Below are 16,880 nucleotides of genomic sequence, written 5' to 3'. Positions count from 1 at the left end.
GCATTTTGTATACCATTTCTTTCGTTTATCCCCGGGTATTTGTAACTTTCTTGTGGGCCAAGCTCCTTGACGGTAGTGTCGGTATGTAATTTAATGGAAGCTGTTTGCCTGAGCTTGTCTCTTACAAAAGTTGCTTTAGAACACTTATCAAGGCCAAAATCCATCCCGATGTCATTGTTGATTTTTTTAACAGTATCTAACAACCCTACTATCTCTTCATCATTTTTAGCAAACAGCTTCAGATCGTCCATATAAAACAGATGGTTTATTGTCGTATTGTAAATTTGAACCCATACCTGGTGTAATTTAGTTCGTTTGAGACTGAGATTAGTGCCATGCAAAAGAGTAATGGGAAGAGGAAGTCACCTTGAAAGATGCTTCGTTTGATGTTGATGTTGTTAGATTGGCTCATCCCATTACTATGGTTTAGAAAGAGACGTGTGTTCCACTTGGCCATGCTACCTTGTATGAATTTGGAAATGACAAGAGAGATCTTATATATTTCAAGGGCCTTGAGGAGTCAATTATGTGGGACACTATCAAATGCTTTCCTGTAGTTTATCCATGCCCTATTCAGGTTTTTCTTTTTGCTCCGGCAATTCTCTGCAATCATTTTACTTATGACTAATTGATCTTTGCACCCAAAAGAATTCCTTTTACAGCCTTTTTGTCCTTGTGGAAGGATAGATCTCTGTCCAAGGAAAGCGTATATTCTTTCAGTTAGTATGCATGGGAGGATCTTGTAGGTGGTGTTGAGACATGTAATTGGTAGTTCTTTGGATTTTTTGCCTTCAGTTTTTGGTAGAAGGTATGTTGTTCCTTCAGTCAGCCAGGCAAGTATTTGCTCTGGATTCTGGATGACATCAGTCAGAGATGTAGCTAAATTCTGGAGTACTTCTGTCGGACAATTTAGCCAGAAGTTAGGAATTCGATCCAGTCTTGGTGATCTCCATTTGTGAGACTTCCTAAGAACACATCTTAGCTTTTCTCTTCCTACCGCCTCTCATTTCTGCTTTTCAACTTCATCCAGTCTCACTTTCTCACGCTCTATCCATGGAGCTTTAGCATTATATTCTTTTTTTGTTGCTCCATATCTTCTTCAGAACTCTTCTATTTCCTCAGTTTTAAGTAGCTCCTTTACTCCTATGTTGCTTTTGCCAATTTCCCAGTAACATTTCTCTGCATCCGTCTTGAATATCTTGTTTTGTCGATATAATTTGATTCTTTTGTCATACTTTCTGAGCATTTGGGCTTTCAGTTGTATTTGCTGTTTCAATAGTTCCTTGGTTGCAGGGAGGTTTATAAAATCTTTGATTTTATATTTTTGCTTGATTTTTCTAGCTTGTTTCGTCTTAACATTTACTCTTCTAGCAAGTTCATCGAAAACTGATATATCCTCCTGCAGAGATTCAATCTCGTTTTGCATTGCTACTTTCTACTGAGGAGGTCTATTGACATGGTTGGTCCTTTACTGTGTCGTCCTGATACCTATTTGAGTAGTTACAACTTTAACAGTGAAATAGATGGAGTTATTTAAGGTTGTTGGGTCATTTCACTTATTATTTAAGATCTGTCTAAGAGTAACATTGTATATCATGATTATGTTGTTTTTTATGCTGTTTGTGAACTTTGCCAGGCGTTCTCTATTGATGGTGTCAGTAGACTCAATCTTGCTGAGTTCTCGGATAATATTTTCTTTTGCTTCTATGTGAACATGGATGCTCCTTTTTATATTCTTTTGTGGGAAGTCGCTTTGTGTTTGGTACGGCGTCGCTCGTGACACGTGTTTTTATTTTATTTTCTCTGTGTGTACGCGTGTGTCGTGTAGACATTATTTCTGTTGCTTAGAAATATTAACATGTAAATATGGATGCGTGGACAGTTGCATGTATAGGTAACTATTCAAATTACGTACATACTGTTTAAGTGATGTTTTTCCAGGATTCCTTGTGCTGGTTTCGACTTCTCAAAATAAGTTGCATTGAGATATCGTGCATTTAAGAAAGAAACTACAATTTATATGGCAAAATCTTTCTTGTTTCTAAGTTCTTTTATTTTGACAAAATTTTCCCACAGTTGTATCATCATCATCATCATCATCATCATCATCATCATCATCATCATCATCATCATCATCATCATCATCATCATCATCATCATTATCATAATAATAATTATTATGATTGAGTGAGAGAGCAGTGCATGCCATCAAAATGACATTAGGGTAAAAATATACCAAGCCCAATATACCCATCATGACTACCAGTCTGATAAGAGTACATCAGGCACATGCATCACAAACATACGTGCGCGACATGGTGATCTCATATCAAAATAAATGGTGCATGACATTGCAGGTGGAGCCCAGTTACAATTTACTTCAGGTCGAGTAGCCCATCCCACTCAGAAGGTTCCTCAATAAGAGTTGCTTAAGGATGTTGAACAAAACATCCTTGTTTCCTATCAACACATGGCTTCAGCTCGTGATCAGAGATGCACATATCGTCTACTATTATTGTTATTATTATTGTTATTATTATTATTATCATCATCATCATCATCATCATTATCATCATCATCATCATCATCATCATCATCATTATCATCATCGTCACCACCACCATCACCATCATCATTATCATCATCTCAACACATGGCTTCCGCTCATGATCAGAGATGCACATATCGTCTATTATTGTTATTATTATTATTGTTGTTGTTGTTATTATTATTATTATTATTATTATTATTGTTGTTGTTGTTATTATTATCATCATCACCACCACCACCATCACCACCACCACCACCACCACCATCATCATCATCATCATCATCATCATCATCATCATTATTATTATTATTATTTTCGTTACCTTTTAATTTTGTTTCCATTTCTTGCCGAGTGTCTTCCTGACACTTTGGGCAGAGAAACGCCCTGTATACATTGTTAGGTCATTAAAATAAACGCACCAAATTGTCCATCTACATAGTTGTTTGATGGGAAAAAGGGGGTAAGAAAAGGAGAGTTAATAAGGGGAAAATAAAAAATAGAAAAGTAAACAAAGTAAATAAAGGGGGAAAAATGAAAGACAATTCACACCAACAATGCTTTTCTCAATACGTGTGACGTACCAGTTAAGGCAATCTTTTGCACTTCCTACATGGATGATAAACCAGGGATCATTCTAATTTTCAGTTCCTTTTATGATCATTCCAAATGTTCCTACAATCACTGGTATTGTAACCGTCTCGAGATACCATATCTTTTCGATTTCGATTAGCAAATCTTTATATTTTCTTAGCTTATCAAATTCTTTTGCCGAGAATGCTCATGTCAATCAATAAACAGACTTTATTGTTTTGATCTTCCACAACAATATCTGGTTTGTTTGCTTTGATGGTCCGGTTTGTACATAATGGAAAGTTCCCAAGAATGGTTACATTTTCTCCCTCAGTTGCACCCTCAGGTCGGTGCTTGTACCATTTGTTAGCAGTTTTGATTTTATAATGCCGACACATTATCCAGTGTAGATATTGGCCAACTCAGTCATGTCTTGATTTGTACTCTACAGGTGCTAAAACCTTACATCCACACATAAGGTGGCTGGCTGTTTCTATCCCATCGTTGAAGTATCGGCACTTTGGATCTACGCCATTTTTCATCATATTGACTTGATAGTTTCGGGTCAATAAGCTCTGATCTTTGGCAGCCAAGATAATTTTTTCACTCTCTGTCTTTAGCCCTGAGTTACGTAGCCACTGATGGGTGTGCTTCTGGTTTACATCAGCTTGTTTGCTACGGGCCACATATCTCAGCACATGAATATGATGCTTCCTCGCTACTTCTGCTCATGATCAGAGCTGCACATATCGTCGATTTCTACGTATATCTGCCATATTTGTTTGGTGACCACTTGGCAGATATCTACTGCAACTGTCAACAAAACGGGAGAGTTCCTAGTGCTGTTAGCAGAGGTGTGCTGTGGAAGGACGCCGACTATGGGGACGCAATAGGGAATTTTCGGCCCATAACTTTGCTAAACACAGAGTTTAAGATTTTGGCCAAGGTGTTAGTGAGAAGGTTGGCGCTTGTCGTCGATAGCCGGGTCGGACAAGCGCAAGCATGCGCAATCCCGAGCAGGTTTATCAACGAAAACCTCTACCTAATGCGATACATCATAGGTGCGGGCTGAGACCACAGTTGGCTTCGTGAGTTCTCTGATTACTTTGGATCAATCAAAAACATTCGATAGCGACGACCATCGCTACATGGAAGCCGTCCTGAAAGCAGGCGGTTTCGGACCCGTTTTCAGAGGCTGGATCGCTGTAATGCACAGTGGTACCTGTTCAGAGGTCCAAGTAAACGGCCACCTATCGGAGCCATCTGGCATCGCACGCTCGGTCCGTCAGGGCTGCCCGCCCTCGCCTCTTCTATACGTGTTGGCACTCGAGCCACTGTTGTGGAAATTGAAACAGTTAAGGGACATCCCTTTCGAACTGGGACAAGGAAGGGCAGTGTCAGCATACGTGAACGCCGTTACCAACGTGGTGTCGGACGCCTCCAAAGTGGTGACGGTCGGCACCATCCTAAAGGAATATGAGTCGGTTGCAGGGGCTAAAATCAACGCCTGGGCTCCTAGAGTAGCAGGTCGGTGCCATTGGACGGCGTCGTCGGACGCTGGACCAACGGACCAGTTAAAGTGTTCGGGGTCTGGTTTGGTCCCGATCTCCAGTTTGATAAGAACTGGAACAAAGTGGCGAACAGTGTGGCAGTCTTACTTAGAAATGGGCTGAAAGAAAGCTGTCCCTGAAATGTCGGGCAGAGGTGGCAAATGCCTACATCGCCTCCGTTATCATTTATCACCTGACCGTCATGCGTTGTCCCGGTTACTGCTAGACCAGGTTGGAGAATCTCATTTAAATTCTTGTGGAAGGGACGCGTTCCAATGGTCAGGCGGTCAGTTTGTTGCCAGCATCCTTTGAGTGGCTCCTAATGCGCAGACACGCGCTTTGTTACGCCATCTGCAACGATTTCTGGATGTGTGTGAGTTCCGTTTGTGAGGCTCGTCTCCTTGACGGGGCTGCAGACCTGGGTTATTAAAAGACCAAGACTGGGCGCCCGGCACTTACAATGTCGTCAGACGCTCACAACCCTCTACTAGTCGGGCAATGAGAGCGATGGATATTCCGCTTTCTGGTTCGATTAATTAAGTACCAATGAAACAGTGGGGTCAATGTAATCGACTAATCCCCCGCAAAAATTTCAGGCCTTGTGCTTATAGTAGAAAGGATTATAATTATTGTTATCATTGTTAATATTGTTGTTGTTATTGTTACCTCTCTAAGTGTAGACCTGTGTAGACCAGAGAGCAGGAACTTGCCTAGAAGTCATCCTGTATCAGGAGCGCTACATCTCTATCATCTTGCCCTCTTTTTTTTTACCTTTGTATGTTATGCATATGTCCCTTCTTTTCCAGTATATACCGTGTATACTTTATTTTTATATATTTTTTATCATTTCATTATTATATAGAAACTCCCACACTTTATGTCTGTCGCTATATTTTCCTCCTCATCCTTCACCCATGTGGCAAATAAGTGAAATTATTATCATCATCATCATCATCATTATTATTATTATTATTATTATTATTATTATTATTATTATTATTATTATTTTATGTTTGACCTTTGCTTTGTATTTGTACAAGTTGGCTCCAAGTCTCACCCTCACAGACCTTAAAAGACAACAAGTTAGAAGCTCATGTTGGTGTTATGCCTAAGGTGCCATATATTTGGTTTTGTATATAGTATTGTTCTAGAGAATGTTTAAGAAACCAATGTTTTAGTCTTCAGGTTCCACATTTTGCTCATTTCTATTTCAGATCTTTATACTTGCTCAGTTTTTGGTAAGTCTTGACAGATACTTTTATATCGATTGGGAAAGTCATATCAATGAGGAGGCATTGAAGTGTTTCAATATAATATCTGGCCTATTTGCATCTATCTTTCTGTCAGTTTGAGTGGTGAAGTTCCAGAGGAGTGAGATGTGGTCATTTTCAAGCACTGGAGGTGGTTTGTGTTCCCGCCGGTTTTTATCGTGGGGCAGATCCAGGTTTTTGCAAATTACCCAGTGAATACATTGTGCTGCTCTATCATGCCTGTTGAGATACTCTGTAGGCGCAAGAAGCCTGCACATGGAGACAACATGATCATATGTTTTCTGTTGGGCAACTGCCGTTCTTAGATATGTTAGCTTGATAGCTCCTTGTAGGTATGCATTGATCTTGGGCTGCTATGATAAATCCTTCTGTTTCTAATTTTAAGCCAGAAAACACTAACCATTAATGGGTAAGATCTTTGTCAATATCTGCATTATTCGCTCTCTTTGGGTATTTGCCATTGAGAGGTTTTTCTTGCCATTTATCAGTAAGAATATCTAAGGCAACAGTTTTAGCATGGGTTTTCAAGCGCTTAGCTTTTTCTGTGCTTGTTTCCAGTACGTCTAATTTTGGGATTTGTTGTATTTGGAATTCACTTAGATATTTCTTTTCCTGTTTTGTTACTTAGTATGATGCTTTCTTGTTTTCATGCTTTAAGACAAGTTTTAACATCCAGTCGTCATCAATGTTTTTCAGGTAGGTTCTTAGGCCTTATTATTATTATTTTATGTTTGACTTTTGTTTTGCATTTGTACAAGTTGGATCCAAGTCTCACCCAGAGACCTCAAGAGACAACAAGTTAGAAGTTCATGTAGGTGTTATGCCTAGGGTACCATATATTTGGATTTGTACAGTTTTGTTCAAGTGAATGTTTAAGAAACCATAAGAAAATTATGTGTTTGCTTTAAAATTTGAGATCACATAGACAGTATTTTACGTAGGATATGGGCAGTTCCCATCAGCACTATCTTTTGAACTTCAGCCATTTTGGGGTTTCCTGGTATCTGAGCTAGGTAGTAATCAGCCCGTTTCGCTGTCATTCCCAGGGCACCTATGACAATAGGTATTGTTTTCGTCTTCAGATTCCACATTTTGCTAATTTCTATTTCAAGATCTTTATATTTGCTCAGTTTTTGGTAGGTCTTGACAGATACGTTTATATCAATTGGGACAGTCATATCAATGAGGAGGCTTGATTTTTGTCTGAAGTCTTTCAGTATGATGTCTGGCCTATTTGCGTCTATCTTTCTGTCAGTTTGAATGGTGAAGTTCCAGAGGAGTGCAATTCTTGAATTTGTTGCAATTGGAATTCACTTAGATATTCCTTTGCCTGTTTTGTTACTGAGTAAGATGCTTTCTTGCTTTCATATTTTAAGACAAGTTATTATTATTATTATTATTATTATTATTATTATTATTATTATTATTATTATTATTATTATTATTATTATTAATGTTATTGTTATTCAGTAGTTTTATTTTTATAACGTGCTTTCACATCACTACCGAGCGCAGCTCTGTGCGCCTTGGGTATGTGCTGTGGTTTGCTGTGGTGCTCTTATGGTTACTGTATTGAAAATGTTCCGCGTTATTATTATTATTATTATTATTATTATTATTATTATTACTACTACTACTACTACTACTACTACTACTACTACTACTACTACTACTACTACTACTACTACTACCACCACTACTACTACTACTAGTAGAAATACCCGACCTTGCTCGGGATTAAAATGGCATAGATTTTAAATTTTTTTAGTTGTTTCAGTCATGTGACTGCGGCCATGCGAGAGTACCGCCTTTGGTCGATCAAATCGACCACGGAATTTATTCTTTGTAAGCCTTATTCTATCTTTTGCTGAAACTGTACGTTATGGGAACGTAAACACAGCAGCATCGGTTGCCAAGCAATGACGGCGGTACAAACACACACACATACACACACACACACACACACACACACACACACACACACACACACACACACACACACAAATATACCCATATATACGACAGTCTTCAGAACAGACTCTTTTCAGTTTCCGGCAACTAAATCTACTGACATGGCATTGATCAGCCCAAGTCTAAAGTAGATGACACTTTCCCAAGGACAGAATCATGTGATTGGCAAGCAAGCTTCTTAGTACAAAGCCACGCCCGCGTCTACACACACACACACACACACACACACACATATATAATATATATATATATATATATATATATATATATATACAAATATATATTATATATATGCATGTATATATATATACACACATACATACATACATACATACATACATATATATATATATATATATATATATATATATATATATATATATATATATATATATATATAATTTTATTTAAAAGAGTTCCAACTCTGTCTGTTTTTTATGTTTTTTATTTATATTCTTGTAAAATTTATGTGGGATATAGAATATGGAATATATAATATATAATATAAAAAAAGTTGGATGGTACAATGAAATGAAGTATTGAATGTCTTATTGAATATATGGAATATGTCTTATTGAATATATGAAATAGTGAGTGTTCAATATAAAGGATTAAATATATAAATATATAAAGGCGAAAACGTATTTTCTATACCTTGTGGTATTTCATCATGGCCGATATTGAACACTCAATATTTCATATATTCAATAAGACATATTCCATATATTCAATAAGACATTCAATACTTCATTTCATTGTACCATCCATCTTTTTTTATATTATATATTATATATTCCATATTCTATATCCCACATAAATTTTACAAGAATATAAATAAAAAACATAAAAAACAGACAGAGTTGGAACTCTTTTAAATAAAATAATATATTCCTCTATACACGATCATACAAAACCCTTTTTTTGTATTTATTTTTACTCACACACACACACACACACACACACACACACACACACATATATATATATATATATATATATATATATATATATATATATATATATATATATATATATGTATATATATACATATATACTCACACAGATATATATATATATATATATCTTACATGTCTCTTAAAGGATAGAGCTCAAAATCAATGCATTGAAGATACTTTATTGCACCAACAATTATAATAACAGAAACAACCACAATAAGCCAAACCTATGCACATTTCAATAGGGTATCCCGGAAAAATAAACCACATCATCAGATGTCTCGTAAAATATTGTAACAAATTACAACATATTACAAATTTCTGGATACTCCATCTCATCAGGGTCGCATTATTGCCATCACCAATACTATTATTAGCAAAACACACACATCATCCAAGAGGGTGAAAGAATAATCGACGGCACGCAACCTACCATCGTTATTTTCTTACAGAATGTAAACAAACCAGTCAACCGAAATCCAGCGACGTACACCGCCCGGTTTACAGCGTAAAAATCCCTTGCCAAAAATTTCTTGCCAAAAATTCATCCCCCCTGTACATCAAGATTTCCTATCTGATCTTCCTATAACGATAGTGTATTAATTAATTCATTAATTATACCCGCCCACGCCCACGCACCGCACACCACCACCCACATGCCCACACGTACCCCCACACACACATATACCTATACTTAGATGTACACACCAATATATATTTATATGTATTTTTTATGTATAACCATACACTCAAACACATATACACACAAACACATATATACACTCACATATGCATGCATATACATATACACACATACAGATACACATGCACCCACATACACGCGCACAGATACACACACACACACATTTACATATATACGCATACATACTCACATACACACATGCGTACATATGTACATACATACATATAGCTATACCTCCATATATACATCGATACATATGCACATACACACACACAAGCTTATATATGTTTACATGTACACACATACACATACGTCTCCATACACACATATATACATATATACACACATACACTCTCACGTGTCTCCACATGTATACCTACACCCATATACATATACACTCATATATTTGCGCCACAGACCTAATTCCAGTAAGATATATAGAGATGAATATACCTCTTCCTTAATTTCGAACTTGTGCCTATACACATTCCGGTAATTCCTATTTATAAAATGCATACGTATGTCTATACATATGTAGACATCTGTAAGCTTTAAACGTTATTTTATTAACTAGGTGACCCTTGGAAAAAAGTATGGAAAATAATTCCAAGTTACATAACGAACAAGTACTTTTACCCTTGTCGTACGGCATCGATTTGCCTACTAACAACCATTCAAGGGAGTAATCCTTTTTCTCATCTTTCAATTTCCAAACTAAATTACTAAGCGCCGTACTATATTGCTTACTCCTATCCCTAAAGGAAGAGTAATGATTAGAAATTCGTTTCGAGACCTCAAGTGACGAAGCCCCGATATAACTCCAAATCTTCTTATCCGTTATAACATTACACCTATAGACAATGTTTTTGGTTTTAGCATTTGCACTAAGGAATCTTATTCTATTAGGGTTATCTTCAGATATTTCTATTAGTTTATTACCAAAGTTAGTGGTATTATCCATATCCTTTTGGTCTTGACTAACATCTCGACCATTGCCTGTATTATTATTATTATTACCCTCTGTGTTTATGTCAACAGAACTATGACTAGAGTTTGAGGATAAAAGTTTGAAGTTATGAGCGGCGATAATTTGGGTCAAATTCTTGGTGTTTGAAAATCCGAACCTTACCTTATGCTCGTTAATAACCTTATAGTAGAGCGAGTTAATTGGAAAATGTTTCCTAACTACATTCCTGAATAAACTAACTAAATTTGATTTTACTTGCCTCCCATAAGGGACGATGAACCATAGACTATCCTGTTTCCTAGAATGACAACCTACATTATTATCCCTAAAAAACTTAAGCCTACTACTTTCAGCCCCTGGTACACTATCGTTGGATCTTGGCCTATGCTTTAGCTTACTGAATGGGTTAACATTATTCTTATTATTCTTCTTATTATTATTATTGTTAGTTTTATAACTACCCTTATTGCTATTATTCACATTATCAATTTTATTAATATTATTATTATTAACATCTTCAATAGAGGAAGCAGAATCTGGTTTAATATAGTATACCTTATCATTATATCCTGCTTCCAGCAAAGCGGAGTTATAAAACTTTGCCTCATCTTCAAAAACCAGATTATTTGCAGACAGGTTGGACAATCTTAAAGATATACTATGGACCAAGTTATCTGTTATTGCTTTTGGATGATTACTAGATCTATTGATATACCTCAGGTTAGTTAAAGGTTTATGATATGGCCTATATGATTTATTATGCAGATCAAGCGTAACGTCTAAGAAATTAGCTACAGATATATTGTCCTCAAAAATAATATCCATTCCCATTCTGTGAAAAAATCTAACTAATCTATTTTTTATCCTTTGTACTTGCTGTTTTGAACTATTTCTGAGAAATAGCAGACAATCATCTCTATACAGACCCCCTCTGATATCTGGGAATTGATCAGCTAACTCATCAAGTATAAATCCAAGTATTAATCCTTCTGTTCTTAATAAAGCATTGTGGTTTATGCACAATAAAGCTGGGCTTTCTAGAGAAGAGATTAATGTAGTTTTAGCTACCAGGAAATCTTTTATGAGGTTTAATAACAAAATTTAGATTAGAAAGGGTACACCTGATGCGTTTGATGTACCTATGGGTAGCTCTGATTCGGCCCAGGTTGCCGATGTGGTTTGTTCCTTTATACTTGATGAGTTAGCTGATCAATTCCCAGATATCAGAGGGGGTCTGTATAGAGTTGATTGTCTGCTATTTCTCAGAAATAGTTCAAAACAGCAAGTACAAAGGATAAAAAATAGATTAGTTAGATTTTTTCACAGAATGGGAATGGATATTATTTTTGAGGACAATATATCTGTAGCTAATTTCTTAGACGTTACGCTTGATCTGCATAATAAATCATATAGGCCATATCATAAACCTTTAACTAACCTGAGGTATATCAATAGATCTAGTAATCATCCAAAAGCAATAACAGATAACTTGGTCCATAGTATATCTTTAAGATTGTCCAACCTGTCTGCAAATAATCTGGTTTTTGAAGATGAGGCAAAGTTTTATAACTCCGCTTTGCTGGAAGCAGGATATAATGATAAGGTATACTATATTAAACCAGATTCTGCTTCCTCTATTGAAGATGTTAATAATAATAATATTAATAAAATTGATAATGTGAATAATAGCAATAAGGGTAGTTATAAAACTAACAATAATAATAATAAGAAGAATAATAAGAATAATGTTAACCCATTCAGTAAGCTAAAGCATAGGCCAAGATCCAACGATAGTGTACCAGGGGCTGAAAGTAGTAGGCTTAAGTTTTTTAGGGATAATAATGTAGGTTGTCATTCTAGGAAACAGGATAGTCTATGGTTCATCGTCCCTTATGGGAGGCAAGTAAAATCAAATTTAGTTAGTTTATTCAGGAATGTAGTTAGGAAACATTTTCCAATTAACTCGCTCTACTATAAGGTTATTAACGAGCATAAGGTAAGGTTCGGATTTTCAAACACCAAGAATTTGACCCAAATTATCGCCGCTCATAACTTCAAACTTTTATCCTCAAACTCTAGTCATAGTTCTGTTGACATAAACACAGAGGGTAATAATAATAATAATACAGGCAATGGTCGAGATGTTAGTCAAGACCAAAAGGATATGGATAATACCACTAACTTTGGTAATAAACTAATAGAAATATCTGAAGATAACCCTAATAGAATAAGATTCCTTAGTGCAAATGCTAAAACCAAAAACATTGTCTATAGGTGTAATGTTATAACGGATAAGAAGATTTGGAGTTATATCGGGGCTTCGTCACTTGAGGTCTCGAAACGAATTTCTAATCATTACTCTTCCTTTAGGGATAGGAGTAAGCAATATAGTACGGCGCTTAGTAATTTAGTTTGGAAATTGAAAGATGAGAAAAAGGATTACTCCCTTGAATGGTTGTTAGTAGGCAAATCGATGCCGTACGACAAGGGTAAAAGTACTTGTTCGTTATGTAACTTGGAATTATTTTCCATACTTTTTTCCAAGGGTCACCTAGTTAATAAAATAACGTTTAAAGCTTACAGATGTCTACATATGTATAGACATACGTATGCATTTTATAAATAGGAATTACCGGAATGTGTATAGGCACAAGTTCGAAATTAAGGAAGAGGTATATTCATCTCTATATATCTTACTGGAATTAGGTCTGTGGCGCAAATATATGAGTGTATATGTATATGGGTGTAGGTATACATGTGGAGACACGTGAGAGTGTATGTGTGTATATATGTATATATGTGTGTATGGAGACGTATGTGTATGTGTGTACATGTAAACATATATAAGCTTGTGTGTGTGTATGTGCATATGTATCGATGTATATATGGAGGTATAGCTATATGTATGTATGTACATATGTACGCATGTGTGTATGTGAGTATGTATGCGTATATATGTAAATGTGTGTGTGTGTGTATCTGTGCGCGTGTATGTGGGTGCATGTGTATCTGTATGTGTGTATATGTATATGCATGCATATGTGAGTGTATATATGTGTTTGTGTGTATATGTGTTTGAGTGTATGGTTATACATAAAAAATACATATAAATATATATTGGTGTGTACATCTAAGTATAGGTATATGTGTGTGTGGGGGTACGTGTGGGCATGTGGGTGGTGGTGTGCGGTGCGTGGGCGTGGGCGGGTATAATTAATGAATTAATTAATACACTATCGTTATAGGAAGATCAGATAGGAAATCTTGATGTACAGGGGGGATGAATTTTTGGCAAGAAATTTTTGGCAAGGGATTTTTACGCTGTAAACCGGGCGGTGTACGTCGCTGGATTTCGGTTGACTGGTTTGTTTACATTCTGTAAGAAAATAACGATGGTAGGTTGCGTGCCGTCGATTATTCTTTCACCCTCTTGGATGATGTGTGTGTTTTGCTAATAATAGTATTGGTGATGGCAATAATGCGACCCTGATGAGATGGAGTATCCAGAAATTTGTAATATGTTGTAATTTGTTACAATATTTTACGAGACATCTGATGATGTGGTTTATTTTTCCGGGATACCCTATTGAAATGTGCATAGGTTTGGCTTATTGTGGTTGTTTCTGTTATTATAATTGTTGCTGCAATAAAGTATCTTCAATGCATTGATTTTGAGCTCTATCCTTTAAGAGACATGTATACATATATATATACAAAAACTCAACTGTGAGTTTTTGGCTAAGACTGTTAACAGATACTATATATTTTGTAAAATTTGTTTTATAAAAGTATATATTTAATATATATATATATATATATACATATATATATATATATATATATATATATATATACATACATAAAGAATAATTAAACAGTATAGTTATCCACTTTATACAGCACAAATAATCAGCTCTCTAATAGAGCTTCAGGAATATAAAATTAAGAAAGAGAGAAACAAATTTCAAAGGTCAATATTCATATTTATTCAATCGCTTTCATGACTTCTCATCTTAACTGACTGGAAGTGTTATCATGTATATTGTTTTGTCTTAGTATAAAAGATGGGCTACAGCAAATATTCTGCTCAAAACCAAATTTGCTTGCCGGTTGTTTGACCTTGACCAGTTGAGCATGTCCTTTGGTGGCTGACAATATGTGCCTCTCGATCATGCGCAAAAGTAGTAGGGGAGCATTGAAGCCATGTGTTGAGAGAATTTTTTTTGGAAACATGGGTATTTCGTTCAAATTCCTAAAACGACACTTGTACAGGTGTCTTTTGAACGGGATGGGCTATTCGAACTGAAGAAAATTCTAACTGGGCCCCACCTACGAGGTCATGCGCTGTTTATCTTGATATGAGATCACCATGTCACGCACATATGGTTGTGATGCATGTGCCTGGTGTACCCTTATCAGACGGGTAGTCATGATGGGTATAATGGGCTTCGTATATTTTACCCCAGTGTCATTTTGATGGCATGAACCGCTCTCTCACTTAATAATAATAATAATAATAATAATAATAATAATAATAATAATAATAATAATAATAATAATAATAATAATAATAATAATGAAGACACAGAAACACTAATATAACCCAGGAGGAGACAAAGGTAAAATAACTCCCAAAGACTGGAATATCTACATTTTCCTGTGAGTATTTTAAATCTCCCTCAAAATAAGTTAGGAAACTTACATATCTACAGCTTTCGAATACACAAAGGATCAGCTTTAAAAAGAATCTTTAAAATTCACAACTTCTGTGAATATAGGTATTCACAGAAGTTCCCTGAGTATTCGCAAATGTAAGTATCATTTTTATTCTAAGAACACTACAATTTTCTATGTGCGGACATATAAAAGACCATATTTAGTATTTCTTAAAACTCTAATATATTAAATTTTGTGTGAAACTTTTATCTTTCTTTTCTCCCTCGCTACCCAGATATGTAAACATACCTTTTATATTAACAACATAACTGAATTCAGAAGTTCAAAAATTCAACGTCGTGAATATCAGTATATATATATATATATATATATATAATTGTTTTTCTACCAGTACTTACAAATAGAACAGGGTGAATTGCTTCTTTTCAAGGCCAAGGTCAGCTCTCTCATTGGTCGCCGGTTGTAGTAAACACATTTGGCCTCTGCTGAACCAAAGGATGCGAAAATTCTTTTGTCTTCTATTGCTGACCTCCTCACTATCTGCCTACATATTTATAGACCTGTAGAATTTGATCTATTTATCAAGTTGTTACTCTTCCCCCAACTATTTCCTTGTACGACCACATATTTATGATTATCTCAAGTACAGGACAAAAGCTGAAGATAAAGAACATTTAATAAAGCCTTTTTAATAATAAATGGAAATGATAATAATAATAGTAGTGGTGGGGATGGTGATAATGATAATATTAATAATAATATGTTGCAGCTGCTAATACTACAACTATTACTATTCTGATAACACATGTATATACATACATGTATATACATACATGTATATACATATACAATTGCTCCGGGCTCGCATTAAGCAAGAAGTTGAAAATTGTTCTGCTCATGACACAGCATGGGCCCTAAGTAAGGCATGTGTAAAATTTGAATGAAATCGGTTGGGTAGTTCTCGAGTTTTAGTGATGCACACATTCTCAGTTTTATATATATAGATTATTATTATTATTAATTTGCATTTGTATATTAATAATAATTAGCCCTTGTGGCCAATAAAACGAATTAATTATTATTATTATTAATAATGTGGCAAGCTAGCAGAATCGTTAGCCGGGCGAAATTCTTAGCGGTATTTCGTCTGTCGCTACGTTCCGAGTTCAAAATTCACCGAGGTCGACTTTGCCTGTCATCCATTCGGGGCCGATAAAATAAGTACCAGTTACGCACTGGATTTATGTAATCGACTATTTCCTTCCCCAAAAATGTCAGGCCTTGTGCCTATAGTAGAAAGGATTATTAATATTGTTGTTGTTCTTGTTCTTGCCGTTGTCGTCGTTGTTGTTGTTATTGTTATTATTAATATCATATACACACAACAGATTAGATAGTTTGAAAAGAAAAATATACTAACATCGGGCTACAACAAGTAACCTTAGATGCCAAGAACCTTCTAAGTATCCTAGCTGTCCCTAATAACACTGTTTTCTGGAGCTGTACTAAACTGAGTTTATGCCTATTTCTTTTATCCTGCTATTCCGATCTTTCAGGATAGTTCCCAATGCACCTATAACTTTGAGGATTTTACCTGCCTTTTCCATAGTCTGTAATTTAACCCTCTTCCGCCTTCTTTTCTATGTAACTCTAATCTTGCTGCT

Source organism: Octopus bimaculoides, chromosome Z (assembly GCF_046866305.1).
Source record: "Octopus bimaculoides isolate indiv1 chromosome Z, ASM4686630v1, whole genome shotgun sequence".
Lineage (NCBI taxonomy): Eukaryota > Metazoa > Mollusca > Cephalopoda > Octopoda > Octopodidae > Octopus > Octopus bimaculoides.
The sequence above is the reverse complement of the archived record's forward strand: the minus strand, read 5'-3'. Positions refer to the sequence as shown.